We start from the raw sequence: 26,210 nt of genomic DNA, 5'->3' as shown, positions 1-26,210 counted from the left end.
TTTTGTTTTTTCTAATTCCTGCCATGAGGGGTTGATGGGATAATAAGGAGAGGATTCCTGAAGTTTGAGAGAGGAAATAAATGGAAGCACTGAGACCCTTCCAGAATCCGTGTGCTTGCTGTGCTCTGTCTGCTGCAGGTGGGACAGGAGGAGGCTGTGAGGAGCTGAGCGTGGACGCGGCTTGTGCCCATTCCGTGCTCACTGCATCTTGGGCTTTGAGGTGGTCACTCCTGGTCACATCTTCTCTGCTCCTTTGTCCTTGTCTCTTCAGAACTTTGTCCCACCAGCAGCTGTGATCTCAGAAGAAGTCACCAGGTCAGCCTCGGCTCAGGCCTGTGTCCAGTCCTCAGCCCCTATCTTTTGGGTGTTATTTGTTGTTTCTTTGTTTCTTTAGAGGTTCTTGCCTGAGTTTGTGTTTTATTCTCCTCTGGGTGTCCCCCACCTCTGACAGCTGGAGGAGTCGTTTGGCCTGTCGTGGTCCCCACAAGGCCCAAGGCTGCCCCTGCACACAGGAGAGTCTGTGGTATCCAGAGGTGGATTTTCAGATTCATCCAGCTCTTGCCCTTTGTCTAGGGTTTGATTGTTCTTTCCATATTTCCCCCAACCTTCTCAAAGGATCCAGATTCTGGAATTAGCAGAAAGGCGGGAAACCATAATGTCTCGTCTTAGGTAAGTTCCTGTCGGAATTCTGCTCTGCTCGCCTACCCACTCTCCCTGCCCTTAGCTCTAGTAATCCCAGTGCTGGCTCCAGTACAAACTCATGGATTTATAAAGCAGAGTCTAGGACTTCCCTGGTGGTCCGTTAGTTAAGATGCTGCTCTTCCACTGCAGGGGGCTTGGGTTTGATCCCTGGTCAGGGAAGTTCCACACCCTGTGTGGCCAAAAAAAAGAAGAAAAAAAAAAAAAGTAAAGCAGAGTCTAATTTAGGTTTATATTTGGTTGGAAAATAGGACCCATAAGTCAAGGGTCATTGTTTTCTGAAAAGAAAAATATACTTGTGTGAGGCAGTGCGGAGGAGGGTTGGTTGGTGGGAAGGGGAGAACAGCACTTGTGAGACAAACACCAGCAGCACTGATGTCAATGTGAGTAGATGTTGTTCTGTAGCTGCCACAAAACAGCATTTGGCCTGAGGTCACATTAATAAAGATACTGTCTCTAGAATAGGGAGGTGCTTTACATTGAACATTCACTCAACTGATACAGTTGTGTGCCAGATATATGACACAGTATTTTGCATCTGGGAAACATTGAAGTAAAAACAGAAAAATTGCTGGCCTTGTGGAGCATGTATTCTAGTGGGAAGAGACAGACTATGTGCCATCAGCATAGTAAATAAGGAAAGTGTTCTGTTACAAGGGGATACGTACAGTGGAAAAGATGCAGTGGAGAAGGTGATCCAGAGTGTGAGTACGGGGACAGGGAAAATGGGTGTTTTACTAGGGTGGTCAGGGAGGTCCTCACTGGGAAGGTGACCTTGGAGGAAAGATTTGAAGGACATGAGGAATTATCCCTGAGGATGTCTGGAGGAGGTTCTTTCCAGGCAGAGGGAACCTCCAGGCAAATGCACCAGGGCAGGAGCATGTCTGTGTGTCCCAGTTAAAGTGAGGAGGCCAGTATGGCAGGAGCAGAGATTAATTGAGATGAGATCAGAGGTACAGCCAGACCATGTAAGGCCTGGAGGATGCTGGAAGGGTTTTGACGTTTGCTCTGAGGGAGATGGGAGTTAGAAGATAGTTTTGAGCAGAAGAGGGAGATGGTATGACTTCTTGATTTTTTTTTTAATATTTTTATTTTATTGGAGTATAGTTGATTTACAGTATTGTGTTAGTTTCAAGTGTACAGCAAAGTGATTCAGTTATACATATACATATATTCTTTCTTTTTTAGATTCTTTTCTCTTATAGGTTATCACAGAATATTGAACAGAGTTCCCTGTGCTATACAGTAGGTCCTTGTTGGTTATCTATCTCATACATAGTAGTGTGCGTGTGTTCATCCCAAGCTCCTGATTTATCCCTCTCCCCCACGTTTCCCTTTTGGTAACTGTAAGTTTGTTTTTTGTTTTTTTTTTTTAAAGAAGATGTTGGGGGTAGGAGTTTATTAATTAATTAATTAATTTTTGCTGTGTTGGGTCTTCGTTTCTGTGCGAGGGCTTTCTCTAGTTGTGGCAAGTGGGGGCCACTCTTCATCGCGGTGCGCGGGCCTATCACTATCGCAGCCTCTCTTGTTGTGGAGCACAGGCTCCACACATGCAGGCTTAGTAGTTGTGGCTCACGGGCCTAGTTGCTCCGCAGCATGTGGGATCCTCCCAGATCAGGGCTCAAACCTGTGTCCCCTGCATTAGCAGGCAGATTCTCAACCACTGCACCACCAGGGAAGCCCTGTAAGTTTGTTTTGATATCTGTAAGTCTGTTTCTCTTTTGTAAATAAGTTCATTTGTATCTTTTTTTAAAATTAGATTCCACATATTAGTGATATCATATGATATTTGTCTTTCTCTGTCTCACTTACTTCACTTAGTATGATAATCTCTAGGGCCATCCATGCTGCTGAAAATGACATTACTTTACTCTTTTTTATGGCTGAGTATATTCCATTGGACTTCACCTTTAAAAGCATCACTTTGGGGCTTCCCTGGTGGCGCAGTGGTTGGGAGTCCACCTGCCGATGCGGCGGACACGGGTTCGTGTCCCGGTCTGGGGGGATCCCACATGCCGCGGAGCAACTAAACCCGTGCGCCACAACTACTGAGCCCGCGCCCCTAGAGCCCATGCTCCACAACAAGAGAAGCCACCACGAGAAGCCCGCGCACCTCAAGGAAGAGTAGCCCCCGCTCTCAGCAACTAGAGAAAGCTCGCGTGCAGCAACAAAGACCCAACGCAGCCAAAAATAAGTAAATAAATAAATAGTATCAGTTGAGGATTTATAAGAAGAAAACCAAGTAAAATACTGAATTGAAATAGTTATTTTAAAAAGAGAAAATAGGCAAAATTAAGAACAAAACATAGTTGTCTGAGATATGTCACTGCAGACAAAGGAGAGATTTAAACAATCTTAAAACTGAAGAAATTTATGTCAATGGAAAAGACTTAGTACAAGTCAATAAGTTAAAGCAGTTATAAAAATTGTTTCCCTTCAACCTTATCCAGAATGTTTTAGAGATTAAGTCCTACCAAACCTTCAAGGAAACCTAATGATCTATATAAAATATTCAAGAGGAAAAAGAAATATAGGTTGTATGTAAAGTATGCCCCAACCAAGTTGGTTTTAAAACTATTATCCTCTTTGGAACCTGCACTTTGGTTAGGTAAACAAAACAAACAAAACACCTTGTTCTTGTTGCTAAGAGCTACACGCTGCACATCTGGAGGTGAGGAGTCCTAAGGTTTGCAACTTGCTCTCAGGTAGTGCAGCAATAACGATGATAGCCATCTTTTATGTATTCAGAGGGAGATCAAACAGTTATGGTAAAATTTTAATAAATGACAGAACTAAATATAAGTTAGAAATAATAAAAATATATTTTAAAATTTATTTCCCCTGTAGATTTTCCCACCCTTTTTCATCTTCTCTCTTCCTTTCTTCAACCCTTTCTCCCTTCCTGCCCTCCTTTTCCCGGTCTCTTCTTTGCATCTTGTCCCCTGCACATTCGAGCCCCACGGTGAACACAGGTGACTCTGTCCACCTCAGGCCAGATGCGGGCGGACAGGGGAGTGGGTGCTCGCCTGAGCAGTTTGTAAGCTGTGCCTGGACCCGCTGTTACTGTGTCCTTTAGTGAAGTCACTCCAGTCTTTGAAGGAAGTCACACCGGCTCTAAATTATGTTCCCCACAGAAGAAGGAACATTCTCGGTGGGTATTTCCTAGATCCTTAGCGGGCCGTCTGCTTCCTGGTTTTTGGTTCTTAGAATCTAACAGCGGGGGGCCCGGGGCGGGGCGGGGCGGGGCTGGAAGAAGCATTTCCCTATTCACACGCCTCAGAATCAACCAAGACCTTGTTTAAAATAAGTCGGATTCCAGATCCCCCTCCGGATCTACCAACTCGGAATTTCCGAGGACCACATAGGTCTTCATTTTCTCAAGCGGCAGTTTGAGAACCAGAAACCTAAATGCAGCTCTCTCCCCTCCCAGCCTGCACATAAGTTCCTTTATTCTGCTTTTAAATCCGTGGACGACTTTTATTTCCTTCAGCCCAGGGTTTGGGGGACGGGTGATTTCCAGTCCTCACTGTAAACTCTGGCCCAGCAGAGAAAACTTTAGGGCCCTCCTGCGAGCCCCGCCTTGGGTTCTGCGAGCATCCGCGCTGGGTGGTTTAGGTTCCTTTTCCGGACCCAGCAGTGGCGCCAGAGGTCTGCAGAGAGAAAGATGCCGCTGTGCGGGTGAGTCCAGGGGTACAAAGGTGAGAGTGGAGGGAGAAAACGTCTTTCATGGGGCAGAGCAGAGGGGGCTGGAAGCAGGGTGGGGTGGAGGGAACACACTTTGTACAAAAGACAACCTGGGAAGCTTGGGCGGGGGGCCGGTGTGTTGGGGGGCGAGGCAGCCAAATCTAGATCCAGGGAGCAACCCTGACCCTGAGCCCTATACCATCAGGGCCTCTTCCACCCCCAGAATGAGTAGGATTGGCTTTATCTCTAGTTACAATCGTCTCCAAATGCTGTGCAACAAACCTAGCATATTAGCGTTAAAGTATTAAAAGTCTTTTGGGAGGGTGGGGGTGAGCTGAATGAGACGGTTTGCTGGATTTGCACACCTAAGAAGTCCTCTAAGGAGTTGACATCATGGAGGAAAGGGCTTGGGCCCAGCTGTCAGGAGAGCTGGGTTCCACCTGCCTCTCTGCATCTCACTATTCTTGCTATCTTTAGAAGTGAAAAGATTCTCTCTGAGAATGAGCAGGACCCAATCCCTGAATGGCTAAATAAATTATGATGCTCAAAGTAATTAATAAAAATGGATGTGAAATCTAAGAAATGGTTAAAACTTTGTGATGCATGAGATTTCCAGCCACAGAAAAAGTGTAGGGTAGGGGTCTTAGTGGAATGGCTAGTAGTGACAGGCGGAGTTCAATGTGAGAAAGCATTTGCAGGGGAGACAAAGATGAAATGAACACAGTTCCTGCTACTGGAGTGGCTCATTGTCTAATGGGAGGAGTGTAAGATGGTAAGATAGGGTTCAAGGGAGGGCACACCTGGTACCATCAGGGAGGTTCAAACCATGGCCTAGACCAGTGGTTCTAAAATTTGCCAATACATTGGAATCACCAAGGGAGCTTTAAAAGATATGAAGGTCTAAGTCCAACCCAAGGGATACTAATTCAATTGGTTTTGGCCACTGCCTGAACATACATACAGTGAAAACTCTCCAGCTGGTTTTAATAAGCAGCTGAGTTTGAGGACCATGGTGTAGGTATTCCAGAGACTAAGAGATGAGTGCTGGGGATAAGTCACAGCTTTCAGTAGAAGGAGGCCTTCAGGACGGCATTATTGTTATTACAGTATTATTGAAGTATAATTCATATATCACATAATTCACCCTTTTAAAGTTACAGTTAAGTGGTGTTTAGTATAATCCAGAGGTTGTGCCACCAATCCCACTATGTAAAAGAGATCTTTTAGGATGTGCAGTTCTGATGGGCTAGAAGGCAGAGGAGAGTAATCCATAAGAGGGGAATGTGTAAGCAGTGGCATCCTGATAGGACAGGGTAAGGAAATGGGGGGAGCCCACTTTTACTGCAACCCAGGGGAGATGTCACCAGAGAAGTGGAAGATGATGCCAGACAGCTGGTTGTGGCAACTGCAGGCTTTGATGGTGGAGTAGAGACCTTATGTGTTAATTCTGCAGATGGGGCAGCTGTGGATGGCTGGGGCCTTATGGTTATAACTGGCGACAGGCAGGTGTTTAGGAAGCCTTTGCAGTTCTCTAGGCTGAGGTAGATGAAAGCCTGGACTAAGGTAGCTGCAGTGGGACTGAAAAGGGGTTGGAGGAGCTGACTGTGAGCCCATGAGAGGCAGGGGAAAGGGGATCAGAAGGGACCAAGCTGGTGATGCTTAAAGAGAACTTGGGGGAGAGAGGCTGGTGTGCAGGGAGAGGGCTAGAGTTTGCCTGTACATCTGTTGGGTTTGAGGGGCAGATGGGCCCAGAGGCGCAGTTGTCCTGAGGCAGGTTGGAAAGGGAGTTGGGAGAGGTTGGTGTTGGGGTCGATCGTGGGGAGCCACCTCATTGGGCCTGAATCAAGAGGCTGCCTTGGGAGAGTGTGGACACCTATAGGCAGAGGCCACAGGAAAAGACACATGGCTCCGTCTTGGAGTCAGTGGGAGGAGAAGATTATAATGGTGGAAACATCTAGAAGAGTTTGAACTCTGGGGAAGAGTCCTTCATCTGGGCAAGTGGCTTCTGAGAGGCAGAGCTGCTGAAATCTGCAAATCTGGTCTCAGCGGACTGTTGCCAGTACCTCTGCTGTGCAAGGTGGAGGGAGGGGGTTATGGTAGAGAAGTTGTGCCTGAAGGAAGAAGCCCTGAAAGGCCGGAAACGTGGGGTGTCTCTGAAGCAGCCTTGTGAGACCTTCCCTGTCGCGGGCGGGGAGTCTTTTTGCAGAGGAGGGAGGCGGTGATCTGGGCGCTTCTGGGGGGGGGGGGCGCCCTAACTCTCTGCTGCTCAGAGCCTGTCCCTTCGGCATTTGTCTGCACTTACCCTCCGTCTCACCTTCCTGGGGATCCTAAGGCTTTTCTGGCCTCCAGGCTTTTCTAGGCAGCGGAAGCGGCCGGATGGCGGTCCCCGCTCGGAGGAGGGAGGACTGGGACGGGGACGGGGCGGGGCGGGGCCAAGTTTTTAAAGCTCCGTGCGGGCCGTCTCCGCTGCCAGTGCGCCGCCGCTGCCCAGCTCAGTGCCGCCCGCTCGCCTGCTGTCCCGGGGCCTCTGGGAGGTTGACAAGGTCTGGGCCATGGCGCTACTCCTTGTCCTGCCGTTTCTAGCCAGTGCTGCCCTTTCTGTGCTCCCGGCTACCGCCGCTGGTGAGTGGCATTCATTGAGGTCCTCAGCCGGGAGCCTGGGGCGGTTTCAGGGTCCGGGTGGGATTCGGTGAGCGTCGCGGGGACCGTCTCACTTGCGGTGCAGCGGGGTGGGGAGTGGGGGCGGGGGAGTGGGGGGAGTCGGGGGCGGGGTGAGGCCGGGGAGGGGCCGGGAGCGGCTCGTGGCCTGTGGCCACCAAATAACGTTCCGGCTTTTCAGTCTCTTTCCGACTCCCACCCTCTGCTGCCCCTGCTGCACCCGCCCTCCCTGCTTTCCTCTTCCTCACACATCCGCGTCCTCTGACTGCCCTGGGTGGGAAGGCTGCCCCCAAGCCCGGGTTGCTCCCGTCAGAGGCGATCAAGGGCTCTTGGAGGTCCGACGCTCAGGCGGCCACTTCCCACCGGTGTGCGGGACGCCCTCTTAGGCCCCTGAGCGCTGTCCTCTCCTCCTGTTCTCAGTTCTGCCCTCTTCCCGTTTCTGGCCTCGGGAATCAGGGGGCTTCCAGGCAGGCAGCGCTCAAGGGCCTCAGGCCTTGGAGTTGAGGGTCTCTTTCTAGTGACTGGAGCTCTAGGAAGGGCCCAAGGGCCCTGAACCACATTTCCTACTGCTGTGGGCACCGTGGCCGATCCTGGCTTTCACTGAGGGAAGCGACAAAAAATGTTTTCCCATATTCAGATACAGGTAAGTTATCCTGTCTTATACATGAACTAAGTTGAATTTTGCACTAAGTAACTTGCCTCTTTGTGGCCTGTCAGACATACATTGTACATCTGCTTTAATTATTAAAGGAAACGGCACATTGACCAGAAGTAAAGAATCTCCATGTTAAAAATAAAGATTCAATGCCCCTCTTCTTGGGACTCCAACGCTGGTTCACCTTTGATGATAAGACTCCTTTCCCAGGTGCCAAGGCCACACTGTATGTGCTGCAGCCCTGACTTGTTTAATGTTCTTTGTTCTGACAAGATATGAAAGCCTGTGCTGTGCTGAAAACCCTGCTGGGTTCAGGGCTAGTCCTTAGTTTGGCTCAGATAAAACTCTTTTCTATTCTTATTATAGATTGTTTATTGATTAATTTCATTGACAGAGTGAATCTGATGGCTTTGGGGCCTAGATTCTTCCTGTGGTTTCTATGGTCTCTACTCCCTCCCTCCTCCCTTACTTCCCCCCTCCCCCACTCATGTTCACTCTAATTTTCTGCTGTGCCCACGTACCCACCCCTGATTCTCTCCTTGCCTCCTCCCCTGCCATCTCTTGCGCCCCCTCAGGATTTGTCCTGCCCCTTCCTGCTGTCCCCTCCTCTCTACAGTTCTCTGATCCCTTCCTAGGGCGTCCTCACCCTCATCCCCTTTCCCACCACAGGTCCCTCTCTTCCCCTCATGGGTCTTGACCTGCAAGGACCAGACACCCGCATGGCTCCTACCACCCCCCAGCTTTCACTAACCTTACATTTCTGGGGATGACTTTTGCCCAGGGGGACTTCCCTCCCTCATCACTACCCTATTTTCATCACCAGGGGGAGCTCTGCTGCTAATGATAACTGGGCCTTGAGCACAGTGCACAGCCCCTGTGGGAGGACCTGTCCCCTGGTCTTGGCACCCATCCTCCTACCTCCGCCCCAGTGCAGGCACCTGCTCTTGGCCCTCGTTCAGTGTGGGCCTTTCCCCCAGCACTGCCCCTTCCCCACTCCTGCATCCTAAACCTCACCCTCTTGAGACCTCCACTCTCTAGGCCTCAGGTGCTGGACTCCACTTGCCCTGGTCCCTCTGCACCTACCCTCATGGCACGTTGCCCAGCTTCCACTCCTTGCCTGAGTGCCTGGGGCCATCGCCACGTTCTCATCAATCACAAGCCTCCTCCCAGGAATCACTACCCCATCCTCACCCTCAACCAGAGCACCCCTCCTCTCCTGTCTTCACCCTAACCCAAGGTCCCCCAGAGTGACCCCTGAGGCATGCTCATCCCCTGCCCCCCAATCCACCCTCACCACTGTCTCCTCTGCAGCCCCTTGCCCTTCCTCCCTCCCCAATAGGAATACTACCCTTGGTCCAACTGCCCACCTCCTTGGCCTTCATCACCCTCTCTTGGGTTCACTGACCCCAGTGGGCTCTCACTACCTCAACCATGTATCCAAAATCCTTGTTGATGCCACTTGGTCAGTTGGCCTTTCCCTACAGGGGGTCTTCCCCCAGGCCCGCCCTCCTGTGCTGGCTGCCTGACCCATGCCCTCTGTGGAGGTGTGACCTGCCCCCAACCACTCCCACCATGCAGGTCCCTCCCAACGTGCACCTTGGCTTTTCAGTTCTATTTTCTCTTGCCAACCCTCCTAATTCTCCATGACCCTTGGGCACATGGCACTGACTCAGGCCCCCAACACCCACCTCTCCCAGGGGACACTGGCAGGTCCAGCCACCTCCCCACCTGGGGCCTCACCATGCCTCTTGCACTCTGGGCCCAGACCCACTGCTTCACCTCCACCAGGGGTACTGGCCCACCTTCCACTCTCTTAGGGCCACAGCCCAGCCCCTCAGGCCCCTCTGCCTCGTGCCTCACCCTCCCTTGAGCCCACCTTGTCCATGATGAGCCTGCCCCACGGGCAGCAGCCCTCGCTCTCCATCTCACCTGACCCGCCTCTGACCAGGGATGCCTCTGATCCTGGGCCTGACACTGCCCCTCCCTCCCCTCTGACTCCACCTCCCCTCACCCTGGTCTTCCTGCCTCTCCCTTGCCCCCTGCAGGCCAGCCTCTCCCCTTGGCCTCCTGCCTGGACCCTTAGGGAGCCGGTGCCTCCCTGTCCTGGCACTTGTCCTGCTTGTTTGCCCATCTCCACCCCTCCCTCCACTCCTCAATTCCCCTCTCCTTCCCTTCTCTTTTTCTTCTTTCCCCTGTGTTGGAAAAATTCTCATTGTGGTCCCTTGTACATGTGCATGTTCTGCATCCTCAGTCCTGGAGCAGGTCAGGACAGCAGAACTTGTCTGGTAAATATTTGATGTGCACTTGTTTCCGGAAAGCTCTTTCATCTGCGGTTCCCCCTTCCCCAGGATCACACAGTCTTCATTACAACCTCACGGCGCTGTCCCGGGATGGATCTGTGCAGTCCAGCTTTTTCGCTGGGGGACACTTGGATGGCCAGGCCTTCCTGCACTATGACCGTGAGACAGGCAGGTAGAACCCCGGGGGCTGTGGGCAGAAGAGCTGGGAGCTGAGACGTGGGACACAGAGTCCAAGGACTTGACAGAGACGTGGAAGGACCTCAGAGAGCTTCTAGCAGAAATCCTGGCCCTGCAGGAGGAGAAAGGAGGTGAGAGTGGGGAGGGTCCGAGAGTGCTGGGAGGCCTTTCACTGGATTTGGGGGCAGGGGCCAGAGGATAGGGGTCTGTGAGTTCAGCAGGGGGGTGGCCATGACTCAGCAGCCCTGGGAAGACATGAGGGGAGCAGGGAGGGGGCCCTCTGGCTGGAGTTTCTCACTTGGGTGTGAGGACAGAGGGACACGGGGACTGGAGGAGTCACTGCTGGTGGGGTGGGGTGCAGGTGTGAATTCCCTCCAGGAGATCTGGGCTGTGAAATCCGAGAAGACAACCATGCCTGGGGCTTCAGGTTTCGCTACTATGATGGGGAGCTCCTCCTCTCCTGTCACCCAGAGACCCACGGATGTACAGCGCCCCAGTCCTTGGCTCGGAACTTGGCCATGGAAATGGAGAAGTCCTGGGACACAGATGGCTTTCAAAGCAAGTATTACCAGGCCCACATGCAGGGAGAGCTTTGTGGAAGACTGCGGGGCTATTTGGAATCCTGGACAGGCTTCAGGGAGAGAACAGGTACTGCTCCTGGGCCAGGGCCCTTCCTCTCCCCCAGACCCCTAGAGCCTCCCCGCCGTGACTCTGCACACGGAGACCCTCCCTGTCCTCTGGGTACATATATGCTCTGCTGGCGTGGTGTCCTGCAATTTAATGCCATCCTGAAAGCCTCCTTCTGAAAGCTGTGCCTTATCCCCAACACACATCTCTTGGTCTTTGGAATACCTACGCCATGGTCCTTAAACCTGATTGCTTATAGAACCACCTGGGGAGTTTTTACTATCCATATGTCTAGGCCATGGCCAAAACCAACTGAATCAGTATCCCTTGGGTTGAACCTAGGGCTTCATATCTTTTGAAGCCCCCTCAGCGATTCCAAATGTGCAGGCAAGCTTTAGAGTCACTGGTCTAGCCCTGCTTGAAACCTCCCGGATGGAACCAAGTGTGCCCTGCCTTGAGCCCCATCTGACCATTTTATACTCCCCACATTAGAAAATGAGCCACTTTAGGATCAGGAACTGTGTTCATTTCATCTTTGTCTCCCTGCAAATGCTTTTTTTAAAGTTGTACTCTGCCTCTCATTAGTAACCATTCCACTAAGATCCTTTTCCAATACTTTTCCTGTGGATGGAAATGTCATGCCTCGGGAAGTTTTAACAATTTCTTAGATTTCACATCATTTTTATTAATTAATTACTTTGACCATCATAATTTATTTAGCAGGTCAGGGATTGGGTCCTGTCCCATCTCAGAGAGCTTCTTTTCATTGCGAAAGGTCACAAGGGTAGTGAAAGTATAGAGGCAGATGGAACCCAGCTCTCCTGACAAGCCCTTTCCTCCAAGACCATCGTCCTTCGAAGACTTGATAGGTGTGGCAGCTCCAGCAAACGGTCTCATTCGAGTCGCAACCCCTCTCCCCCCAAAAAGACTTTTAATACTAATACTAATATGTTAGGTTTGTCTCACAGCATTTAGAGATGACTGCAATGAGAGATAAAGCCAACTACTCTTCGTGAGAGGTACGACTCCAGATTTGGGGTGCTCTCCCGGATTTGGGCGTGGCTGTCCCTCCCCCATCAAGCGTCGCAGCTAGTCTCTTGTACAAAGTATTTTCCCTGCACGCCACGCTGCCTCCAGCCTCCACTGCTCTGCCCTATAAACTACCTGTTCTCCCTCCACTCTCCCTTTTGTACCCCTGGACTCACCGGCACACTGGCATCTTTCTCTGCGCAGACCTCTCGCACTGCTGCTGGGTCCCGAAAGGAAACCGACAGCAGCCTGCGCGGATGCTTGCCTAACCCGAGGCGCGGCCCCGCTGCGCCCTCAGAAGATCAACCAACCCCTAACTCTGGTTTAAAGGAAATAGAAGTTGTTCGTGGATATAAAAGCAGAATAAAGGCTCTTATGGGCAGGTTGGGACAGGAGTGAGCTGCATTCAGGCTTCTGGTCCTCACACTGCTCGGCAATTACATCTGCAGGCTGCGAAAATGCAGACCTGCTTGGGTCCGCGGAAATTCCGAGTCGGTAGGTCTGACGAGAGATGTGGAATTCGATTTATTTTAAACCGCCCCTGGATTGATCCTGAGTTCGGAGCTGCTTCTTCCAGCCCACCCCGCTGCGGGGCCCACCGTTAGATTCTAGGATCTAAGTACACTTCTACAGCCTCGCGTCGCCCCCAGGAAGGAAAGCGCCCGCTGCGGAACTGGCCTTTAAATCCGGTCCTTCCTGCCCGAATGAAAAGCAGAGATCCAGAAAACAAAAACAAAAAACCACCGAGGTTCTGCCGCGTTCAGGGAGGAAACTACTTTAGACCCAGTGTGACTTCCTTCAAAGACTGGGGTGACTGCCTGAAATGATACGATAACAGTGGAGCTGGGCAACGCTTCATCGTTTACAAAACGCCCGGGTGAGCATCGACTTGGGCGTCGGTACCAGACCCGTGGAGGTGAGTCAGGTGTGTTCGTGTGTTTGAATATGCAGGGGATAAGCCCTAAAGGAGAGAGTGGAAAAAGCAGGGAGGAAGGGAAGGGGGAAAGGGTTGAAGAAAGGAAAAGAGAAGAAAAAGGGAGAAAAAAGCTACGGGGAAATAAACTTTTAACGATGTACTTTTATGATTTCTAACGTTTATTTTTATTCTTTATCTAGTTCTGTCATTTATTCAAGGTTTGCTATAGCTGTTTGATCTCTCTCTGAATGCATAAATAGACGGCTATTACTGTTATTGCCGAACCACTGGAGAGTAAGTTGCGCACAGCAGGACTCCTCACCTCCAGGTGTGCAGCGTGTAGCTCTTAGCAACAAGAACAAGGTGTTTTGTTTGTTTTGCTTACCTAACCAAAGTACAGGTTCCAAAGAGGATAATATTTTGAAAATCAACTTTGAAGGGACATACTTTATATACAATTTAATGCATCTATTTGAAATGCACAGCTGGTTTGAGCTTTGGCAATTTACGCGCCCATGTCACCATTACCACAGTAAAGATGTAGAACATTTCCACTGTCCCCAAAGAAAAGCCTTGCGACATAATTCCATGCAGCCAATATAAGGAGTAAGATAGATTTTACTGTATTGCTATGAAAAGATGTGCCCAACACACTTTTAAGCTTCTCTAAAAGCTAGAGAACGTACTGAATTATAATGCCACTAACACCACTTACAAAATATATATCTTATTTATTTTAAAATTTATTTTTATTTACTTGGTTGCACCAGATCTTAGTTGCAGCATGCAAACTCTTAGTTGTGACATGTTGAATCTGGTTCCCTGACCAGGGATGGAACTCGGGCCTCCTGCATTGGGAGTTCGGAGTCTTACCCACTGGACCACCAGGGAAGTCCCCAAAATATATATTTTAAATAGATGAAACCCTGGAAGATTGCTCACCGAAGTTCTGACAGTGGTATCTCCAGGGAGTGAGATAATTCGTGGCTTAAAATTTATCTGAAATGTTGGAATCTTCTTTTAGTGTAAATTTGGATTTATATTGTGTAGGGGGTCAGGGAGTGAATATTTCCACTTAAAAATATCATGACACTAAGCCCCAAAGTCAATAAGTTGCAGATTTTTTTTTTTTTTCTTCTTTTTTTTTTTTTTTTTTTTTTTTTTTTTGCGGTACGCGGGCCTCTCACTGTTGTGGCCTCTCCCGTTGCGGAGCACAGGCTCCGGACGCGCCGGCTCAGCGGCCATGGCTCACGGGCCCAGCCGCTCCGCGGCATGTGGGATCCTCCCGGACCGGGGCACGAACCCGCATCCCCTGCATCGGCAGGCGGACTCTCAACCACTGCGCCACCAGGGAAGCCCCCAAGTTGCAGATTTTTAAACACCAAAATGTTAACTAAAATCCAACACCAGAAACTGTATTTTGGGATAATCCTTCACACTTTCATAGCCCTGAATCTTTCAAAGTGCTTTGCAAAGGGATGCTTTTAGTGGAGTACACGGAATATAAACAAACATTTATGAGAGGCTCGGATTCTAATAAAAAGAAGCGCAAATCAGTGGGGACACAAGGGATCCCGTCACATTTATCCTCAACCCACGTTCCAAACCCGCGGTGCCATAGCGTCCTCCAGCCGAGAAAAGGTCGGGGCAAACCTTATTCCTCGAGCCTCGATTTGTCCTTGAGAAAAGATAAAGGCTTTCAGAGCGAGTCTGAGGAACAAGACACTGACTTCCTTTTTTTTTTTTTTTTTTTTTGACACTGACTTTCTGATGTAAAGTTTCAAAAATGCTGGGCAATGGCAGTGTCTCGGTCAGAGCATCCAACCCATGTGGGCGATGCTCGCTCTGGCTCGCGGGTTTGCAGTGGCTCAAGGAGAGGACGCAGAGAAACTGAGAATTCCCTGGCGGTCCAGTGGTTAGGACTACAACCTCTCACTGCTGAGGGCCTGGGTTCAATCCCGGTGGGGGAAGTAAGATCCTGCAAGAAGCGCGGTGCGGCCAAAAATGGAAGGAAGGAAGGAAGGAAGGGAGGGAGGGAGGAAAGGAAGGAAGGAAGGAAGGAAGGGAGGGAGGGAGGGAGGGAGGGAGGGTTGGGATGGTGGCGGGGAGGCAAGGAAACTCAGACAATAACTGGAGAGGAAGAAAGCGTGGTAGGGAGGACCCAAAGCCTCCACACCCGTCCCTGCTCCCCTTCCTGTTGGCGTTGGAGGGGACAACGCAGTCCTGGGAGGCACAGCTGGTGCAGACACTTGGGTTGCTCCTGGCAATTTCTGATGAGCTTAAACTGGGAGGAGACTGTAACTTTTTTCCTTTGAAAAGCAGGCTCCTAAAATGGTACTGACAAAGTGGTTTGCAGGGCAGAAATAGAGACACAGATGTAGAGAACAAACGTATGGACACCAAGGGGGGAAAGTGGGGTGGGTGGTGGTGGGATGAATTGGGAGATTGGGATTGACATATATACACTAATATGTATAAAATAGATAACTAATAAGAACCTGCAGTATAAAAAATAAATGAAAAAAAATTCAATAAAAGAAAAGTAGGCACCTAATCTCCCACTCTGATGGGTTTACCAATTCATCCTGACGAAACACAAGAACAAAACAAAGTCAAATGCTGATCTTTCTGGCCAACAGAAGGTCTGCGCTCTCCCCATTCCTCACTTGCCTTAGGACTCCACACAGTGAACTGCTGGGCTCCAGACTTGCTGCCCTCAGGCCAGCCCCCTCTCCTGCCAGACTCCGCCTCTCGTCCAGCTGCACTCGGCTTTGTCTCTACTCTCCTCATCCTTTTCCCTCCCCAGAACCATCCCTGAATATCTCTCACCCTTTTCAAAAGACTTCTCCTGGAGTACAAACTCCTCTGAACCGCAGGAAAAAAGAGAGGCAAAGACCACTGAGAGAAACCCTGAAGGGCACCTGTGGCTCCGCCTCTAGACATCCCATACCATCCCCTCCAGCTCTCTCTCTGTGTAAATCTCGGGTACCCAAGTTGGGAACCACTGGTGTAAATGGAGAGTCAAAATTTAGGAAACCTTCCCACCTTGGCACTACATTCAAGACTTTGGTGTTATGGTCACATGTGCCTTTATTTCTGGATATGGGACAATGGCACTCATCAGATCAGCAGACTGCAAACACCCCCCCCCCCTAAAAAAAGGCTTAAAGCACTCTGCATTCGGGAGGAGGGTGAGATGCGGTGACCCTGTGACTCCAAGTCTACAGGTCACTCCTACACAAAGGGATACTGAAAAGCGGTGCAGGACAGTCCATTCCCTCCAGGGACTGGTCAGGGAAGTCAGAGCCACTGAGGGTGGATGTCAAATTCCCTCAAAGAAATATCATTGCAAGGAAACCTTTGTCACACTTTTAAGCCCACACAAATGCTCAAATAGAACCAACATCAGAAAACCAAAATCCTAGTTCAGATGACACCACTGAAGTTGGCTCTAAGGCTTTGTGGGACCCGTTAGGTAGAAAGAACCACTCTATTTAGGGCTATAGCTCAATAGCCCCTACATCTTGGGGCCCCCAGAAAGGACACTATCTCTTCAGCAGCACACAGTGAGGTCATTTCTGAGAAAAACTGTAAAATCTCCTTGAATTCCTGAGGTTCTTACATTTACTCAATGACTTTGTAGATGTTGATTTAATCTTTGAACATCTTGGAATTAATCTGCTTTACTCTAAGTATAGAACCGGAAGCAGGAAACAAGGGACTGACCCTGAGCTATGGCCCCACCCCGTGGCTCTTTTAGGCAATAATCATAAGAGATTTTGAGCCAGTGAAATCCATGACTAGGTAAACAGTAAACTCTCCATTTCAACAAATGTTTCAGATATTCCAGCTTGCCTAGGAATGTTCTAACTTGAACCCAGTCTCAACATTTAAAATTTATATTTTTATATTGCTTTTTAAATAATTCATGTATATTACACTGAGTTTGTTGCAGTAAGCCACGTGGAATCAAGTGTGGAATTAAGATAAGTAAATAAATGTGTGGTTCTTCATTGACTTACTGCTCACGCCATCTTTAAAATGTATCAACATTAAATCCAGTCACTTCTCACAGCTCTACTGCTTCCATCCTAGAACTGTCCTCCCCACAATAGTAAACAGGCTAGCCTTCCAGGTGGGCTCCCTGCTGGCTCTCATGCCCTGCTGTCTGTTACCCACGTAACAGATGACATGAATTTTTAAACTGAGTTAGACCACATCCTCACCACCACATCCCACAGAGCACTGCAGCGTCTTCCTTTCGTAGGCAGAATGAAATCCCAGTCCCTCACCACTGCCTACAAGCCCCTTATGACAGGGACCCTCTGGCCACCCTGGCCTCAGCCCACCACTGGCAGCCCGGCTCACTCATCTACTCATATGGGCCTCTGACACTGCCCAGTCCTGTCCCAGGGCTCCTGTCCCTGCTGTGACTCCCCAAGTGCACCTCCTCCCCAGAGACTCACATGGGTGCTCCCTCCTCCATTCAGGTCCAGTGTCCCAAGGTCAAGTCCTCAGAAACATCATGTCCAACAAACTCTCTGAGATATTTGCCTTGCCATTGCCACCACCAATCTTCTAGCCCAGCCATATTTTTCTCCAGAGCAATTATCACTGATAGCAGAATAATTGCTTTTGTCATCTGTATCACTGAAATATATGTTCTTTAAAACAGGAACCTTGTCTACTTGTCACCACTTGTATCTCTAGCACATAGAACAGTCCCAGTACATAGTAGGGACTCAGTAAATATGGGTTGAATATAAGCTGGCATAGTGGTTTTGAAAAGCAATTTGAAAACATGTATGACAAGCCTTAAAAATGTTCATACTGGGCTTCCCTGGTGGTGCAGTGGTTGAGAGTCCGCCTGCCGATGCAGGGGACACGGGTTCGTGCCCCGGTCCGGGAAGATCCCACATCCCGCGGAGCGGCTGGGCCCGTGGGCCATGGCCGCTGAGCCTGTGCTCCGCAGCAGGAGGCCACAATAGTGAGAGGCCCGTGTACCGCAAAAAAAAAAAAAAAACCAAAAAACTTCATACCATTTGACCCAGTAATTTCTATTCAACAAATCTATGATTTTAAAATAAAATATAGAAGGATATTTAGGTGTAAGAATTTTATTTTTTTAAATTTTTGGCCATGCCAGGTGGCTTGCAGGATCACGGTTCCCTGACCAGGGATTGAACCTGGGCCTCTGCAGTGAGAGCTCCAAATCCTAACCACCAGACCACTAGGGAACTCCCTAAGCATAAGAATATGAATCAGGGACTTCTTTGGTGGCGCAGTGGTTAAGAATCTGCCTGCCAATGCAGGGGACATGGGTTCTATCCCTGGTCCGGGAAGATCCCACATGCCATGGAGCAGCTAAGCCTGTGCACCACAACTACTGAGCCTGAGCTCTAGAGCCCACGAGCCACAACTATTGAAGCCCTTGCACCAGAGCCCGTGCTCCGCAACAAGAGAAGCCACCACAACAAGAAGCCTGCGCACTGCAACAAAGAGTAGCCCCTGCTTGCCACAACTAGAGAAAGCCCGCGCTCAGCAACAAAGACCCAACGCAGCCATAAATAAATAAATAAAGACTAGGTGCTTTCACTGCTGTGGCCTGAGTACGATCCCTAGTCAGGGAACTAAGACCTTACAAGCCTCACAGCGTGGCCTAAAATAAAAAGAATATTAATCAGATTTTATTTGTAATGGTAAAAAATGATACAGAAGAGCAGGTATATCTTTTTTTTTTTTTGGAGATAGTATACAGCTGGTAAAAGCAGTGTTTAAGGAGAGTTTGTAATATCATATATAAAGTTGCTTACTGATAATAATAATGTTTTCAAAAACAAGATTCAAAATAATTCATAATGTATGACTACAGCTAACTACAGCTATGCAGTCCTGTATGGACAGACACATGAATACATGGGAAACAGCTGGTGGGAACTAACGGCCTGTCAAAGGGCTCACCATGATCCTCCCAGTGGAGACACCAGATGGTTTCCCATCTTTCTGCTTCTATACATTTTTTTTTTTTTTTGCGGTACGCAGGCCCCTCATCGCTGCAGTCTCTCCTGTTGCGGAGCACAGGCTCCGGACGCGCAGGCTCAGCGGCCATGGCTCACGGGCCCAGCCATTCCGTGGCATGTGGGATCTTCCCGGACTGGGGTATGAACCGCGTCCCCTGCATCGGCAGGCGGACCCTCAACCACTGCGCCACCAGGGAAGCCCTATACATTTTTATATGTTGTCTGTGACTGAGCAAGCTTTACTTTTTTAATAGGATAAAGTACTTATTATGAAGTATTAAAACGTGCAAAATGAAATTTTAATGAAAAAGTCCAAGTCTCCTTTCCCAACTCAGCTTGAAGCAACATCTCTCCTTTGGACTCCACAGGGCAGAAATCCCTACTGATGGTCCTCCAGAGGGAAGAAATGAACTCTTCCTCCACAATCCTTGATCCATTCTTGGGTTTGGGAGTTGGCTGAGCAATAAAGGCAACACTAAGAATACCATCAATTATAGGTTACTGATTGTTATGTAATTTTAATCTCACCACACCTGAGAAAGTAGCATGGATTCTTTCATCTTCACAGCTTGAGAATCTGAGTCCCTGATGTACTGAATGTGTGGCCTGGATTCTCCAAAAAATGTTGGCCTTGAAACTTAAATGACACTGGACCTCCTGGGAAGCCCACCTGGGCACCACCTGGGTGACAGATGAGTGGGTCACTCTGTCACTGAGTGTGGGTCCTAGCATTTCTGGAGCTGTCTGTAGTTTTTCTCCTGAAGACTCCTACACATGCTAAAACGATGTTTTCCCTCCCCTCTTCCCACATCAAGCAGGCTTCTATTTACAGATGTAAAGATAACTTCCCTAATGTTACGACCAACAAGTGCTCTCCCCCCCACAACCCCAAGTGACTGATCCCAACTGGATAATCTAAATTTCACTGAACTTACCCTCAGGGTTGCCATTGAGCGTGTGGATCCAAGACACAAGTTATCTGGAGATTTGGGCTTGGCTGATCCGGAAAGCAGTCCTGAAAGGTAATGTTCTACTAGATGGGCTTTGGAGAGGGGAAGGAAATGCCTGGTGAGAGGAGAAGACAGATGAGAAGATTCCAAAAGCAAACCTCAGTGAGCTCTGTGTTCCAACTAAAGGGTTTGGAAAATCTCCCAGCCATTCTTGGCTTGTAGTTTCCTGTTTCAATTCCCTATGTCTATGAGAGACCATATCGGATAAACCAGACCTCACCTGACTGACCCTGGAACCCCACTCTCACCGCGGTGATCCAGTGTTTGATTGCCTTGGGGTCACAGGAATGGCAGACAGACAGGTAGGGACCAGACGTGGAGGTCAGAGAGGGTGATCCAGAGGCAGTGCTCTATGGTCAGCACCTGGGGCTGCTGCAGCCCCCCAGACTGGCTCCTACACCCTCAGGGCCTTCCTCACCCCTCAGCACGTTGACCTCCAGGCCTTCCTCCACCATACCTTGGCTGTTTGGGCCTATGATGTGACAGAGGGGCTCTGATCACACTTTCTGATCCAAAGATAGGGTGACATAGTCTGACAGGCATGGGCAAACTTGAAGGATAACAGAATGGGCCAATAATGAGAGCCCTGAAGTGTTGGTAAATGGCTTCAATCAGATGTCCTAGGTGAAACTCCAAAGTGATTGATCTTCTAATTATTGAGACCTTGAGCCCACATGGACACTAGAGGGCGTCCTGAGATTGCTGAAACTACAAGTGTTGTGTCCAACCACCAAAAAAATGCCTTGTAGATTGGGCTTTCCTGCTTAAATCAAGATTTGGTCAGTAATAATAATAATAATAAAATAAAATTTTAAAATGGGAATTCCCTGGTGGTCCAGTGGTTAAGACTTGGCGCTTTCACTGCTGTGGGCCCAGTTTCGATCCCTGGTCAGGGAACTAAGATCCTGCAAGCCATGCGACGCGGCCAAAAAAACAATAATAAAAAAGTCGGTTTCTTGACCAAACAACTTGCATTTGTTAACTAATCATGCCTTTATTTTACCTTTTGATGATTGAAAGATATGTAAAGAAAGTAAATGCAGGGACTTCCCTGGTGGTGCAGTGGTTACAAATCTGCCTGCAGCTGCAGGGGAGATGAGTTTGATCCCTGGTCCGGGAAGATCCCACATGCCGCGGAGCAACTAAGGCCGTGGGCCACAACTACTGAGCCTGCTCTCTAGAGGCTGCGAGCCACAACTACTGAGCCCTCACGCCACAACTACTGAAGCCCGCGTGCCTAGAGCCTGTGTTCCACAACAAGAGAAGCCACCGCAACCAAGTATTAATTCATTAAAAAAAAAAAAATCTTCCTATGTCCTTTTTTTTTTTTTTTTTTTTTTTAACCTCACCATGAGGATGTGGGATCTTAGTTCCCTGACCAGGGATCAAATTCCTGCCCCCTACAGTGGGAGCTCAGAGTCTTAACCACTGGATCCCCAGGGAAGTCCCTTTTTTTTTTTTTAATTCTTATGGTACTTTATTGTATAGATATGCAATGCTTTTCTTTTTTTTGAATGTTTGAATTTTATTTTATTTATTTTTTTATACAGCATGTTCTTATTAGTTATTTTATACATAATAGTGTATCTATGTCCCCTGCACAGCATCGAAGACCCAACGCAGCCAAATAAATAAATTAATCAAAAAATAATTAAAAAATAAAAATTTGCACAGAGATTGCCATATTGTCCTTCATAAAAACATTACCAATTTACAATCCAATCTGCAATATATTTGAGTACCAATTTTGGCACGATTATTTTTTAAACTATGAAAATATGTAGAGATACATATTTGGGAGCCATCTGTGTATAGATGATATTTAAAATCCTGTGACTGGGTGAAACTAGAGCGATTGGGAAAGCGGTAAGAACAGAATAAGCAGTCCAGTTAAAGCTCTTAAACATGTCAAAATTTACAGCAAAAGGAGGCGGCAAAGGAGATTGAGAAGGAGCAGCCGGGGTGGTAAGAAGAAAACTAGAACTGAGTGTCGCAGGGCGCATGGGGGGTGGGTGGGCAGAGCATATATATATATATTAATACAATCACTTCGGAGAACAATTTGGCATCTCGTAGTAAAGAAGTGCAATAATTCCACTCCTACAAACATATCCTAGCGGGACACACAAGGGACCAAGGAGAGATACCCAAAAATGTTCACTGCAGGCAGCCATGTCTGTGATAAAAACAAACTAAAAGTCAATGAAGAGGAAAAAGAGAGAGAAATTGTAGCATATTCGTACCATGGCTACTATCCAGGAATGAAAACAAATGAACTATTTGTATAAACGTGGATTCATCTCATATACAATGTTAAATGAAAAAGTATGCTACAGAATGATACATTTAGCAAGAAACAATTTATACAGTCTTAAAACATACCTAACAAGAGGATTTTAAAAATCCTTAGTAAGAAAAGCATGCACCAAATTCAAGACACACACACACACACACACACACACACACCCCAAGCCATGCCAGGAAAATGTTAATTGAAACACATGCCTATCAAAACCACGCAAAATGAAGACTGTCTGCATATGTTTCTACTGTTTACTATGTATACCACATATAGCAAATGATATTAAAAAGTTACAAATCGACAAACCTGCACGGTGCCTCCATAAGGCTTTCTTATAATTCTCTATTCTTTTCTTCCAACTAGAACTACTTTGTAAAAGCTTTGTGAAGTAAATCCAGAACTGAGCAAAATAAATAAAAAGAAAGAGTTGTCAAGTATGGGGAAAGCTGCTGAGAGGTAAAGAAAGATGAGGACATAGACATCTCCATTAGGATTAACAGTACTATGTTAGTGACCTTGACCAGAAGAGACTTCCTTGAGAATGTGAGCAGAAGCCAGAATGAAGTGAATAGAACCAAGAAAGAAGGATGAAGGAAGGACCACAGGCACAAATAGGTCTTGGGTGTCAAACTCTTGGCGGGGGTGGGGGGGTGGGGGGGTGGGGGGGCAGGTGGACTGGGAGGCAGGGCTGCATTCTGAGCATTCTTTGAATCCAAAGCTTAGGGAAAGCGAATTAACATTTATGAAGCTCTTTCCACAATCTTCAGAGGGATCTTCTGAAATAGCTTTCACAACCTGAAGAATGAGTTCTCCAATAGCTCCTGGGTCCCTCAGAGAAATTAAGTACTTTGGCCTACTTTCTGAATACAAAGACAATAATGTGAAGTTCCTGTGGGCTAGAACCTCACAATCTGGGCCATTATTCTCAATAATGTGTGAAAAATCAGTAGATTTTGCTTTCCAGAAGAATTTTTTTTTCTTTTAAAAAGAAACTCCTTTGTTAGAATGTTTGCAATACATGTATCCGACAAAGGATTTGTATCCAGAGTATATAAACAACTGCTATGACTTGATAATAAAAAGACAAACAACAACAACAACAAAACTGAGTAAAAGACTTAAATAGGCACTTTACAAAGGGAAGATACATGAATGGACAACACATATATGAAAAAGTTCTCAGCATCAGTCGGGAAAATACAAAGTCAAAACTTTGAAACCACAGTTAGAAATCACTACACCCATCAGAAAAGCTAACAGTAAAAAGATTAATAACCATAAATGTTGGCAAGGATGTGGAACAACCCAAACTCTTATCCATTGCCTATAGGAATATAAAATAATTACTTTGGAAATTAGTTTTGGATCTTCAAATAAAGTAAAACAACAAGAAATCTATGACCAGCATGTACATTCCTTGGTATTTACTCAAGAGAAATCAAGATAGGGCTTCCCTGGTGGCGCAGTGGTTAAGAATCTGCCTGCCAATGCAGGGGACAGGGGTTCAAGCCCTGGTCCAGGAAGATCCCGTATGCCATGGAGCAACTAAGCCCGTGCGCCACAACTACTGAGCCTGTGCTCTAGAGCCCACGTGCCACAGCTACTGAAGCCTGTGCACCTAGAGCCTGTGCTCCGCAACAAGAGAAGCCACCGCAATGAGAAGCCTGTGCACCTCAACAAAGAGTAGCCCCCGCTCGCCGCAACTAGAGAAAGCCTGAGCACAGCAACGAAGACCTAATGCAGTCAAAAATAAATAAATTAAATAAATAAATATATTTTTTTTAAAAAAAAGAGAAATCAAGATATATGTCTATAGAAACCATGTACAAGAATGTTAGTAGTTGCTTTACTTGTAGTAGCCAAAAACTGAGAATACCCTCAAATAGCCAAAAACTGTGGCCCAATCTTCAATGGAATACTGCTCAGCAATTAAAATGAAGAACTACTGATACATACAACAACATGGATGGATCACATTGATATTATGCCAAAGGCAAAAAGCCAGACACAGAGAAGACCATACTCTGTGAGTGCATTTGTATCAAGTTTTAAAACAGGCAAAACTACTCTGTGGTGATAGTCACCAGATCAGTGGATGCTTTTGGTTGGGGAAGGGGGACTAAACGAAAGGGAGTAAAGGGAACGTTCTAGGGTGAAGGGAACATTCTATATTTTGATAGGGGTGTGGGTGACATGGCTGCATATCTTTGTTAAATTTCATCGATTGATTCACTAAAGTTCTGTTCATTTCACTATATGTACATCATACCTCAATTTAAAAATGTTTCTAACAAAAAAAATGTTAATGTTTTTGTTTTGTTTCCTTTGCATGGTATGCGGGATCTTACTTCCCTCACCAGGGATCAAACCCGGCCCCTGGCAGTGGACACGAGGAGTCCTAACCACTGGACCACCAGGGAATTCCCCAAAATTGTTAATATTAATAATAAAAATAAGATAATTGAAGGCAAGATGTATGAAGACATCTACCACAGCACTGTAAAGGTAAAAACTGGAAACCACAAAAAATCCATCAGTAGGGGGCTGGTTAATTCAATACAAATACAATGGAATTCTCCATTTTTGTGTCTTCTTTAGCTTCTTCAGAAGGTGACTTGGTATTATTGTGTATCTTTTAAAACATTTGTCTACCTTCCTTCAACTGTAGACTCTTTGAAGGTAGGGACCACTTCAAGTTTTAACAGTCTGAAAGTCAAATATTCTGCCCTGTTATTCCTATAAAGATATGAATAATCTAATCAAACGATTCTCTCCTGAGCTCATTAAGAGCTCCTGCTCTTCGGACCCCTCCCACACCCTGTTTCAATCTACCAAATACCATCTCGTGGGGCTGAAGCCCCAGAGAGAGTGAGGAGGCTGCACAAACAGCCTTTTCAGGACAGATTCATGACTGATGACATGAGACACCTGACAAGCACCCAAACTAGGCTAGAGAGAAGAGGGACAGAAAGAGCTCAAAACCCCTGCGGTCTGGCACCTCCACACTTTGTCTAAGAGAAGAGAGTAAAACAAACACACCACAGCCACAGGATAATGAGATAAGATCCTACATATCTGCAAGCCAACATTTTGTGACTCGTATGATTTCAGGAAAGAGAGATCGGTGTGGCCACAGGAAGCATTAAGGGTTTGGGGGGCAGAGGCTGGGATGGAGGGGGGAATAGCTTGCTTCTTTGTAGCATAGGTACTCTTTGCCAGGAACTTTAGATAGAATCTCCTTTAATCTTCACAATGTTCCTGTGAAGAGGAACCTTCCATTTCAGACATCTATACCTGAGAGTCCAGAGCTTAACTAATCAGTCTACAACATCACCTGGGAGCAAAGCTGGATGGATACCCAGGACTCCAGCCTCCAAGCCTGCCCTGTTTCCATTATCTCTTCTCAGGACCCCAAAGCAGGGGGAAGAATTTGAATGGGTGGTGAGACTGGGGATAATGCATCAGCTGGATCTGCACTAAAACAGTGGAGAAGCATCCCTCCCTCCCCTCCCCCATGCCTTCCTCAAACAATTGAAATCATCCCCTCTGATTTACCCAGCACCCCTTCCTCTCCCTCTCTCCACAATGGCTAGAGTTGGGGAGGAAGGAAGAAGAAATTGCTTTTGCCCTTCATGGACCCTTCTTCTCCTGGGGTCTCTGCCTTTCCACCTTTTCCCTTTTCCCACAGCAGCCCATTCGCTTCACAACTGAGTGCCTATTGAGTGCCAAGAGCTGTCCTTGTCTCTGGGGATAAGAAAATGAGTAAGACAGCTCCTGCTCTCAAAGAGTTTACTGTCTGGGGGGAACGCAGGCACTAGAGAAGATTGTAATAATCTCCTTCTGTGTTAAAATTAGGTGTCATCCTCATCCTTGGAGGGAGGACAGGGGTACTTCAGGGAAGGTGACCTGGATGCAGCTGACACATAGGGTATGACAGGTTCCAGAACTCTCTTTACTGGAATTCATATCTGCACACAGGTAAATAATGTCTTTCTGACTGAATTCCTTTCAGTCTTCCTGAAAGATGAGCAAGCTCATTCCAGAACAAGGCAGGCGGGTGGGGTGAAGAGACCACTCCCCAAGGACACAGGCCCAAGATGTTTGGGTACCACTGGTCACCACTGCCCACCCAC

The 26,210-nt window shown here is 47.6% G+C and overlaps 1 pseudogene; it reads left to right on the top strand.

Annotated features, from left to right (window-relative positions):
- Positions 1-6,759: 6,759 nt before the first annotated feature.
- Positions 6,760-26,210, top strand: part of LOC132432943 (MHC class I polypeptide-related sequence B-like) — a 159,508-nt pseudogene continuing 140,057 nt past the window's right edge.

The sequence above is a fragment of the Delphinus delphis genome, chromosome 10 (genome assembly GCF_949987515.2).
Source record: "Delphinus delphis chromosome 10, mDelDel1.2, whole genome shotgun sequence".
Taxonomy (NCBI): domain Eukaryota; kingdom Metazoa; phylum Chordata; class Mammalia; order Artiodactyla; family Delphinidae; genus Delphinus; species Delphinus delphis.
Note: the sequence above shows the minus strand (reverse complement) of the source record. Positions and strands in the feature narration are given on the sequence as shown.